This window comes from Stegodyphus dumicola, chromosome 2 (assembly GCF_044657685.1).
Source record: "Stegodyphus dumicola isolate Sdum_Otavi_A_Nest chromosome 2, ASM4465768v1".
Taxonomy (NCBI): domain Eukaryota; kingdom Metazoa; phylum Arthropoda; class Arachnida; order Araneae; family Eresidae; genus Stegodyphus; species Stegodyphus dumicola.
In genome coordinates, this window is record NC_140769.1 from 211,112,878 (window position 1) to 211,125,901 (window position 13,024).

Genomic DNA, 13,024 nt, shown 5'->3' on the forward strand with positions numbered 1-13,024 from the left:
TTTTAGGAGATTATAAAAATTCTGTTGTTATTCCCTTCTTTCCATCAATTAGCTATAAAGTTGCACATATTTTGCAGAAATTTAACTTTCGGGTTGTTTACTCTCCCATCAATAAAATTCCAACTTCTAAACTCAAGGACCCCATTCCGGATATGAATTCCTGGGGTATTTACTGCATAGCAGCTTTCCCTTGACCAAGAGTTCGCATTGCATACGTAAATCTTCTGTTTAGCTCTGATATATTTTTTCGGACACCCATCATATTAGAGTTTCTGAAAGTTCTTTTACATGAACACTTTGAGCATAGTAACTCAAATTTTGAGCTTAAACCATGATGAAATAGTTCACTTAAATGAACATTACAAATTTTACAACATAAATTATTTTCAATACATTGAAATAGGATATCCAAATCAAATAGTCTATAACCACTAAAATTAGGCTCTAAAGTTATCTTTATCTCTTGGTGGCAAAACAGTGTCACTATTTAATTTTTTAAACGAAGAACTGACACCACACTTCTTATTCATTGTATCATTATGCTGATTTCCCTGGAACTTTCTTTTCTTTGGTCGATGAATATAAGATCTTTTATTTTTTACATCTTCCTCACAATTTTCCATAATTATCAGGTGATAAAAATACTAAACAAAAACTGCAATGTTATAATAAAAACACCTTCAAAAAAGTCAAAAGAAATTTAGAAATCGCAAAAGAGCTTGTAAACAATCACGTTTCACGCTAATCCAAAGCTGGAGTAAGATTTCAACACATGCCTATGTTAGATTCCTACGTTAGAATAGTGCTATGTATAAATCTAATATATTCCTAAGTCGCGCTTTCGAGACATGAAAAACGCAGTTTGAGTTTTGTCAATCGGCCCAGTAGAACGGGAGATATAGCACAGTCCTCCTTTTTTTTTTTTTTTTTTAGCTTGATAACACGTCAGCACTGTTTTTCCACCATCTCAAAATAAATTATGAAGATTTGTGCTTATGCAACTAGTTGAATTTCAACAGAAATACACGTTCATATGAAAACGTTGAAGCTCTTTTAAAGGGCCGGTTTTATACCTTTATGCAAATGTAATTCTACCGCATATAGCAGTACTTCCCTGTTCGCTGAATTACTTTCACACTGAGTCTTCCGATGAGAATTTTCCTAATTAAATACCAAAGGATGAATGATTATAAATTTCAAAGCACCTACTATCTTAACGATCGTTTCACTCAAAATCAAATATTCGAAAAGTGAGCAGAAAGGCAAAATAGACAATAGCTAAACATGCGAACATTGAATGTGAATAGCACTTTATTGTTGGTCTGCTGCCTTTTAATAGCTAAGATAGTACTTGCCAGAAACCGAAGATTATCCAACTGTGGGCATTGTGGTAAGAAGTCCTTTAATGAGTTCTCCAGCCGAGTAAACGTAAATGCGATTAACCTCTCGAAGCCGGCTGGTACAGCAGTTGTACAAGGAGAATGACTTTCTCAGACGCCGGCATCGGTACAACTGTCGTACCATCCATGCCCTCCCCATTTTAGAGAATCGCCTATCTGTAGATCTTTGGGTGGTCCATTGTCGCTGCTCAGAGTAGCCGCTGGCTACGCATTATTTCCCTCTTCTTATCAGTTTAGCTACATTTTGGCAAAAACCGCAGGTTTCGTCTCGCGCCAATATACTTGAAAATTAAATAGAGGCCATCTCTTTCTCAATCTGTCTCATAATTTTAATGCTATTTTTTTTAGTACTGACTTTTGCTATGATTAAAACGTCAGCGATTTTGCACGCTCTTTAAGCTTACCATATTTAATGTTCTTTAATCATAACAAATAAGAATAGATTAATATTTTAGATTTAATGCCCTTCTAGAAAATAGGTAAAACCGTTTTTATCGTTTACTCGTTTACTTCCTTTTCATACTTATGAATAATAAGATTTTATTTTGACATTGTTTTGTGGAGTGCATAAAACCCTTAAGAACTGTCAACTCTTTCAAAGTGCTTCTATTATGCAGGCAATTTTGTCTGATTTATCAGGAGATAAATAAGAGACAATTGTATGCATAATAGTTTTTCTGATTTTCATTCATTCAGTGATTGCTTTCAATGATTTTCATTGATTGTAAATTAAATAAAATCAATTTATCTTTACACCCTCTTTTAGGATGAGATCTGCCAAAAAATATTTAAATATCAGTAAAGCTCACGTTACTTCTAAACTGAATCAAAACATCAGTTAAATGTTATAAAATTTTGGCCAGTTTTATTTGCTGAAATTCTTATACTCTTCAAAAGATAGAGAGAATTCAGACAAGTTGATAAAAAAATATCTTAAAAAAGTTGTTATTTTGTCTGTAATAAGGTGTATGTCAACTTACTACTAAATGTATGAAAATTAGGATTGGATTACGGAAAAGCACGCGAACGCTATCTGCTTAAGGGAATGGATGCTTTCGTGTAAACCTTTTTAAGAGAAAATTGCTCGCATTTACATTCCTGGTGGAAAACTCCACATGTAATCAACCCGTTCTTCGGTATTGATTGGATTAATTTGTTCGCTTACTGAAAATACATCAAAGCACCCAACGATTACCTGTATAAGGGGAGTTATGTCTTCGCGGAGGACTTTCTAAGAGAAGCTGGCTTGCATTTACGTTACACAAAAACCATGACTCCAACTATTTATCCGGGATTCAAATCCAAGCGAGCTATAAGTGTTCAGCCACCTTTACCGCTTTACTGAAGAGCAGGTAAAAATATTGATAAAGGAAAAGTATTGAATTAACCGGTTTAATTTACTAACCTATATTTCTCAATCGACAGTACATAAATTACGCATATGAGGGGGATTATTTGTGAATAAATAAACTGTATTGCACTTTTATCCACTATGTCATATTACAATGGAATTATTGCATTTCAAAGTTATTTCTCATGAATTAATTTTGCTCTTCATGATTTTTGATATTTTCAAAGAGAAAATTCCACACTTTAAATAAAAATATACACGAGAAGATACTTTATGCACAATTTGGCGTAAACGGTTTTCTTAATTTTGCTTTGAAAATATTGCAGGGTAATCGTTTTCATTACTGGAAGAAATATAAAAAACAAATTTACTACATGGTATCAACACCCAATATTTCCTTATTCTTTTGAAAACGTGAAAGATTACTCTTTCTAAAATAAATTGGAAAATATATTATGTGCAAATAGAATATTCGTTGAAAATGAAATAGACTTCAACTTTTGGATATAACGATAGTTTTAGACGAAATTTCTACCTATGGAAAGAAATTGACGTATAATTAATTTTTCATGAACATTTAAAACTGTTCTCAAAATTCTTTTGATGATTGCATGTATAAGTCACGAATTTTTTTCTCGGCTAACATAAACAAAAGCCAATTTTACAAAGAAAAATTCTCGTTAAAGATATACCTTCTTTGCCTGATAGTCCAATGTAATATTTGTTAAAATTAATTATTAAACGCAACCAATGTATCTCGGATTTTGATTTTTATATTATAATAACAAAATTATCGAAAAAAGCAGATTTAAATCTCTGTTATTGTTATGTAAAGCTTTATTATTGCTGTAAGTTCATCTCAAAATCTATTTGTATTGAATCTCATTCTAATCATCTAATGGTAATAAATATTATTATTATTATTTCATTAAATTAGTCATTACCATTATTTTATTAATGAAAATATGTTATTAAAAATCGCATTCCGGCCTGCAGACTTACAGATCTAGTCTGTATTTACTATATTTTGTTAAATTTTGTTCTCGCTTGCTAATTTCTAATACGAAAATACGCGAATATAAATGAAGAGTGAAAACAAAGTTAAAAAATTCACAAATTATTTACGAGATTGATTAGAAATAGTGAATGAAATATAAACATTGCATACATTTTGTTCTAAATAAAGTGTGCACTGGATATGCATCCAGTACTGCACATTTATTTATGCACTATTTATTTAGAATTTTGCTTTCACTTAAATATGAAAGCAAAATAATCATCGAAAAAATTGCAAATCTAGCAACTCCTCTACTATGGGACGTAGGCGTCCGACAAACATGTAAATTTTACTTCATCCATGGAGGGGAACTGACGACTTTTCTCATTAGGAAAATGTCAAAGAGGGGGCAAAACTGTTTCGGATTGCGCTGGTCTGAAAGCTATAATATGAGAATTTCGGCCCGGTTTTAGAAGGTTAAGAGGGTAATGCTTGAGAACCTATTGTAATAATTTTGTGGAAACATTTATTTGGAAGAACGTTTATAAAAGTATAAAGAAACATTACAATGAGAGAGAAAATATAAATTTTATCAGGTTTTAGTCAAATTATCTGTATATGAAACGTCGAAATGGTAATATGAGGAGTATTTTATTCATTTGTGTAAGCATTTTATTTACTTGCATACCAACGAGTTCTGACGAAAAGTCTGCATAGATTTATTACCTAATTATTGGCACTTTTTGCAGACGCAAATGAGATCTAATCAGAAAATAATCAAGAATCTGAATCAGTCAATCATCAACACGCACATTCTAAATCAGATTTCTGAATTACTTTCTTGAAGCGTTTACGGTCCAAATAAAACTGAAGAAACATTTTAAACACAAAACAAAGCAGCAGAAGTGTGATAAGTATATATTACTATAAAGCCAACACTCTGTCAGTTAAAGACAAAGTAGTTTGATTAAATAAACAAGGTGAACAGAGACACAGTTGTAGCCGTTTGTAATTTTAAAGTACATAAAGCGCAGGAGTATATGAGAAAACTAGTGAGTAGCACATTGGTTACAATTTTTATTATAAACATGCTGAAACTGTGAATATAATTTCAAGCATCGGTGGCATCATCGAATGGAGACATGCTTCAGTGTCAGATGTATTTCATTAAAAGATATGAAATATTTTTAAACGTTTAAGAACACAGTTTCTGAAGTACTTGACAGCTCACCCTGTATAAGCTTCATTCCTTTGTTTAAAAGTCGGTAAAGCGTTATCACAGATTTTCTTAAAAATTATCGGTGATCAATACTGGTATTGATCAATCATAACGACAATAACATACATTGTTATGGAAAGAGAGAAAGTACTTGTGAGGCTTTCTGAAAGACCGAGTCTCAGTTTTAATATTTGAATATTAATCTCTACAAGTCTGAATTAACTGACACTACTGAAATAGTTACGAAAAATTGATTCCCACTGTTAAAAAATTGATCTGCATTTTTTTTTCGTAAATTTTATTTTTTTAAACAACATGTCTGTAATCAATGTGCGCAACCGCTTTGATGCTGGAAAAACACTAAAATTTGAATCATCGTTGTACAAGCTAAAAAAAAAAAAAAAAAAAAAAAAAAAAAAAAAAAAAAAAACCAATAAATATTTAATTGTGAGAATAAAATATTCTAACGACTATAATGATAAATCATGAATAAAATCAAATCTGTAGCTGCAAGCCTTTTTTTAGCGTTATGGTGGTTAGGGAAACCTGAGTGCGATACCGTAGGGCTCAGGTTCGAATCCCGGAGAAGGCATGGATGTAAAATTGTCTGTCCCTTCATAGGAGGCAATGATGTCCCGCCTACTAGGCGCCTCCATGATAAAGAGACTACCGATCTGGCCTTAGGGCAGGACGATGCCGACATAGGCAAGTGCCAACCATAAGAAAAAAAAAATTGATTGTAATCTTATTCAAAAATTCCTAAGTATAAGACGCAAATTTTTAGACACCTTTCTCATGTTCGTTTTTAATGGTAATCAAACTAATATGAAAGTGGACTGAAAAGTCATTTTTAAATGAACCCCATAATCTTATACGTCTCTGTACATTTGCATTAATCCATAATGGGCCAGGTATTATTTTGTCGAAGGACAAGAGTCTAAATGGAACGATTATTTCGCTTGCTTGCGAGTGAATTCTAGGAGGTCCGACGAAGACATCGCGGACGAAAACGTAGCGGAGAAAACAACGTAAGAGGGAAACTTCGTTGTAGAAAACATGTGGGAGAAAAGAAGGCAGGAAAACATATCGTAAGTCTAAAACATCATCGAAGAAAACAATAGTGGTACAAAACATCGACGAAGAACAGAAAGAGGTTCCAAAACTTCGCAGTTTAAAAATATCGTCGTGGAAAATATATTCCTATAAAAGAGAGTAAATAAAATAATCGCATGACGATTATTCTGCAGATATATCTTTTCTACATTTAAAAGGTGCTGGTGCGTATTCGAGTAATGAATTATAGGTGCGAGTAAGAATGAGGAATATTTTTACCTCTATATTTCATATATTTCCTTTCATTAATAATTTTTTGCTAAAAATCCAAGAAGGAACTCTTGCATTGAAAAGTTGAAAGGAAGTAGAAAATTAATGATACGTATGGGAGTACTACGCAGTATTTAATTTTTATTTTAAGAGAATTTTAAATTTATTTACTTAACTATTAAACGTTATTATTTAATTAAGTCATTTCATAAAGTTGTATTGGCAGTTCTTCATGAACAATATATTTTTAAAAAATTAAAAAAGGGAAAAGGAGCATTTATTTTAGATTAAATGTATTTAAAAGTTTTATGCATGTCTGAAATTTCTAATATTATGTTCTTTGAATAAAATTAAGACTTCTTTTGTTCTTTTTCCTTCAGCTTCTTCAAAGTAATCCTTTTATATAAGTATCCTTTGCATGTTGCGATTCGTTAGTTGTGATGACACAAGTCAGGATGAACTACGTAATATTTCAGTACCGTATTTATATTTATTGGATTATTGGAAGAGCACGTTAGGGCTCTTTTCCTAAGGGGAGGGAAGCGTTTGGGGAGGACTTTCTCAGGAAAAGTTTCGTACGCACATTACACATTAGAAAAACCACAAAATTCTCAAGCAGCGTGTTTTTGTGCTGGGTCTAGCTACCAGCGTTCAACGACTTTACCTCTGGACCCCTAAAGCCAGATAGAGTTATTAACGGAATAGATTATTAACGGAAATGCATTCATTTTCACACTATTTTTTTGAGAAAGATCAAATTTAAATTTAGATCTAGAAAATGTAAACGCAGAATTTTACAAAAAGAAAATATAGGTACAATAAATCCTCTTGTCGATTACCATCCTAAGATGACCGATGTTTCTGAGAAAATAAGTAAATATAGGTTTTTCACAATGTCTCTCTAAGATGACCGCATCAACGGAAGACTAAAGAGATATGGAATCGTCAACGATCGCTTTGAAACGAATATTTTATATTTAACTTTACATTTATATATTTTTATAAATGATTCTAAAATATGGTTAAGCTTCTGTGTCTCAGTGTGCCACTACATGGAACACCCAAATTGAATCGCTTCGAAAGCCTCTAAATTCAACCGTAAATAGATAAAAATGCTTTTATAATATACTTTGAACTTTTCTTTTTAAACCGTAGATAGCAGCATATCACAAGGAGACACATAACGTTAATTTATTATGTGTTATTAAAATCCATTTTTTCAAGTAATTTTCTCTATTTTTTTAATGATATAAAAATTTTATTTGGAGAAAGATAGGCATAATTTTGCTGGCTGTACTCCAAATTATTTTTTTAATCTTTCATACAAAAATCATACGCAGAATCATTGAATAAAACCAGGTGTTCCATTAGCGGGAACACTGCGCCTTTAGCAATCTCATGCTCTTACTAATCAGAACATCTGTGCTCTCAGGAGAGAACATCCGTTGTTTTCGTTTTCTGTTTCTGTTGATTTTTTTTGGGTAGGGAATGAATTCAAACAAAGCAGCATTGAGGGGCGAGGTGGTTTTTGTGTTATGAAAGCATTAATATTGGCATCTCGAAATTTTTGGGGGTAGTTTTTAGGCGGGAATTTCATTAGTAGCTTGACTCATCTTTACTTAGACCTACGCGAAATTTTTGCTGCCTTTTTAGTCTCATTCCCGTTTATTTTCAATAATTGTGTAGATATTTTTCGTGTATCTATATATTATAAGCTTATTTTTCTTTTTTGTTAATATTAATCGTAGTTAATTATTTTAATCTTAGTTGGTTTGTGCTTCCATCAAAAAGGTGTGACTTGCTTTGAACAATTTCACGAAGATAAGAAATAGGAAAATTTATAAACATTTTTGTATATAGGACTTGTGTATGTAGATATGTATCTCATTTATCCGTATATATTCAAGAATATTGTGTATATCCAGGAAACCATGTATACAGCCATAATACAGAGTTTTTTCATTCTTATGCAAACGCTTCTACTCATTTTCGTGCTTCACTGCAATGCTCGCTTAGTCGCACTTTTCAAAGCTCTGGCGGCGCAGTGTTCCACCTCATGGAACACCCACAGAATTAAAACGGTAAGTGCAATTTTTACAAAATTTTACCTGTATACTTATTTAGGACTAAATAGACTGAATACAACGTTTCTTGCTGAAATTCCGACTTTAACGTACAGTGCGCCGCAAAGGATTAAATATTTTAGTTCTATGTTACGCAAATTGTATTTCTCTCTTTGTACCGGGGAGAGGCGCAGACACAAATTTGTTAGGATCGTAAAGCTCGGGTTTAGAGCTTTTAATTTGCTGTGAGTTTCAACTAAGCAGAGGTTCTCCCGAGTTTACTTGGTGAGCCGCTACTGAAGTCAGAGGTGTCAAAGTGTTCTTCGCCGTTCCTCAGCCAACTTAATGTTTGAAAGCCAATAAAGTAGTTTCGGTCAACATTATGACTCTGAGGTTTCTTGGGTTCTACACTGAGGGAACATCAAGTGAATTTACAGTCCACTACTTTTGAACGACGGGACATACAGTTTTCACACACAATTTATTCGAAAATGTTTTAGTTATTGCTTGAACTTTTAGAACGAAGTTCTCAGCGAACCACTTTTTTTTTACGACCACTTCTTAAAAGTATAGCTGTGGAATTCTGGTACTAATTCTCATCTATTTAAGATTTCCCATTTAGGTAATATTTTATTACTGCATTTTACAATATAAAGGAAGTATTATAATTACGAAAATTTTCAAGTATCACATTTCAGTGGAAATATCCATTTTGTCCATATCTGAATCCATTTGGATGATTTTTGTGCGACATCTCATACGGACAGAATAAAGACTTCTTCCTTTTCATAGTATATTTTATAATGCATTTAAAAGGGATTTTTTCGTGTTCTCTGTATGTATGTAGATATAATATATGTGTGTATGTATCTCGCATAACTCAAAAACGATTAGCCGAAGAATATTGAAATTTTCTAAAGAGTAGGCTTGCTTCTCTCTTTATATTGCAGGTTAGCTGTACCAACCGTATATGTATATGCTCACGTATATGTACACCAACATCCTTTATCCGGCTTAAAAGTCCCTACACGACCTTTATTTTTGCGATCGTTGCTTGTAGTAATATACTTCCAGTTATGGAAATGTTTTTAAATCACGAAAATATTCATGTTTTGGCGATGTCAAATTTTTAAAAAAATTCTTTTTTGACAAATAAGTAAATCCAAATTTTAATACAGTCTCGCGGTTCGTATACTTACATTTGGGAAAGTTTCATACTTGTTATCTATATAGTATATAAAGAAGAAAGTTTGTGTGTTTGTCCTCTCATAACTCGGTCACTACTATAGCTATCACCACCAAACATTCTACAATTAGGTCGACGTCACGTTTCTCAAAAAAAAAAAAAAAAAAAAAAAAAAAAAAAAAAAAAAAAAAAAAGTAGCTAAAATCAGAGCTATAAATAAAAACTCGGAAAAACGATAATTTTCTTTCTCATTTTTCGAGTGGCAACAGTCTCGCAAGCTGGAGACGAAAATCTGCTTTATTTCGAAAGTTGTTACCATTGCTCTCTTTCAAATCCTAGAGTTTGTTAAAATACGAAAATAGATAAAAGATGAAATAAAAATAGCTTTCCCAAACATTAAATACGTTATTCCCGATTCCGAAAATTCGAGGGAAGCCATTTCGACTATTCTCATCTTAACCACTTTCATGAGCGAAAATACTAATTAAAAATTCTGAAAGTTCTAATTTTCGCACTCATTTTTCCTAGTGGTAACAGTCTCGGGCGTTGAAGATAGAATTGTTTTATTTCGAAAAGTGTTGCTACTGCTCGCTTGCAAATCTTACATTTTGTTAATAAAAAAAATTGTCAATTTTACATAACCTATATATATAAAGAAGAATGTCTGTTTGTGTGTTTGTTTGTTTGTTTGCGTTATTGATTTCTCATCAATTATGATAAATATTTTGCGACATTGAATCGACTAAAGTTGAATATAGGTGAAATATTGGATGGAACTTGAGCTGTTATGGCCATTTGATTAGAAAGACGAAAATCACTAAAAGCTGAGTGACATTGCTTCTGATACAATGAGAGAGAATTATATTTTTCTATCGAAATTTTTTATGTGGGGTTGCATATCGCACCAGACTGAAAAATGTATAACTATGAATCGTATTTTTTACATCGTTAGAGAAGGATTACAACGGTATCGTTCTCTCTGTTGTTAGATACATTGCTTTCAATCTAACTTAATTGACATCGGGTACTTCCGCTAATAAAGAAATAAAATTAGAAAAAATTCATAAACGCACGACCAAAATTAAGCAGTATACATTATTTCAAAATCAGCAACTTTCTTTTAGGAATCGGGTATTCAAGTTTGAAAGAGCAATTCGAAGAAATAAATTTAAATGATCAGCAGCAAAAAGTGTGTATAATTTAATAGGCCTTATAAGGAAATTCACATAACTTATAAGGAACAATACATAAGGCCTGACAAGGCCTTATTTGTTGTTCGCCTGAGATTTTTGATTTTAGTAAGCACATAATTTTTCGATTTTTTTCATTTGAAAAAATATGCGTCTGTTTCTCGTACTTTTCTAATATACAGTGAATTATTTCATAAGAGCATTACGCGGAAGTTTCTAATTATTCGTTTATATATAGTATATAGACATTGTCAAAAATTCGTTTCCTCCAGATGTAAACCACCTGTTTCTCGACCTGGCCCAAACAGCTTTTTACATATTGTTAACTGCAAACAATCATTCGATTTACTGCATAGTTAAATGGAATGTACTCTGAGAGCTGAAAAATGTCAACTAAGCAATTTGCAATTTGATTCATTACTAGTAAATCTAAAATCAGTTTCGTTATTTTAACAAGAAAGGGCATTTTTATGCATAGTGCTGGAAATAGATTAAAGATTTAATAAAAATTAAATTTTAGGTTCGAGTTCCATTTGACGAATATCAAAATGTTTACCTTGAAATATTAATAAAAGTATTTTGAAAATAGGAATGTAATTTTTAATTAATTTAAATCTATTTACTCTAAAGCAAAATGCCGTTACATTAAATATCAGAGGCACAAGTAGAAGATATAGAACTGGATATAGATGGCTAGAAGTAAGAAACAAACAGAAAAGAAAGAGAGAGATCAGAGTAAAATTATTCATGTTAAATTCAAATGGAAAGAATTTGAAAATGCTATATTTCAATAGCTAAGATTTAGTTAACTCTAACAGGGAGAAGTACCTCATATGGGCATAGTCTACATCATAAGTGAAGTGGTGAAAGCATACGGTATCGTGTTTTTACTATTTGAACACTTTCGAAGATCTGAATGATGAGTTTATATATGTCAAATACTCTATTAATTACTTATCTCTATCTATCTGTAATTATACACGTACTGTCCAGCAATGAATGCTCGATGTATAGGTCACAGCCACTATCCCACCAAAAGAGAAAACTTTCATTTATGAAACTTCCTAGTACGTCTGCCAGGGAAACGAAAACAGGCTTTACATCTAACATTATCCTGCACATTTTTATGAAACATTAACATTTTGATTCGACCCTTTTGTTTTATTTTGTTTTGAGTTTAAGCAAACGTTTCGAAAATCATTCCTACTTGTAAATACCTGTTTGTTTCTTGTATGTTTGGGGCACCATTGGTCATGTGGTTAGGATTGCAGAATACTGAGAGTTTTATGGAACTGATCATCCCAATTGTAATTTCCATTATTTATATACAAAAACAATATAGGAGCATGAAAAACACCAATATGGATAGTTTAATAAGACGAAACTTCAGCTCGTAAGTGCTGATAAAAAACAATGTACAATAACTAAATGTTACTGTAGGATGTTTATTATAGCTTAAATAAACAATATTCTGTTTTTGCTCAAACACAGCGTTAAAAATACCAAGTGGTTGACACGAAGCCACATAAATTTCATTTGACTAATTATTAATATATTATTATATCATAATATTAGTTAGCAGTGGTAAATCTAGGTATTAAAAAACCGTAAACACGAATTTTTGAAAATTTTAATATTTCTCTTTTCGCCACGTTTGAATTATCCATTTGAAATTAGTCATCAAGAAGGTGGCAAGGGGCCTTCATTTTCAAGGAATGATTTCTACCGGCCGTAATTTTACAATAATATTATAAGATTAGACATAATAAATCTGACAGCATGAATGCATTATATGAAAAAAGCACGGAATTTGCAATGTTTTGCTGTAGAATGCTATACTAATTCTCGATTATCCGTGTGTGGAATACCCATCTTGCAATTTGGAACTAGGTACCGTTGAAGCAATTTTAAGCGACCAGCGAATATATATTTCATTTAGTCAATTTGTCGAAATTTTAATCTTTTTAATTGCAGTTTTACATTATTTTGATTACCTTTAAAAACGAACGTGAGTAACTCATCTGAAAATGTATAAGCTGTGAGAGAAATCATATTGAATGATCTGAGCATACAGAGGAGACTAGTTATATGCCTTTGGCTTTACAATCCTTGTTAGAATATTTCATTTTCAGAGTTGTGTTTTTGTGTTTATTGCAGCTTGTAGGATGATGAGTGAAACTGCTTGGAACTCCGTGCATTAAATAAGTGCAAACATTGGTTACAGACCTTGTTAATTAAAAAAAATTAAACTTTACAAAAAATAATGTTACAGAATACATATATTTCTTTTACATT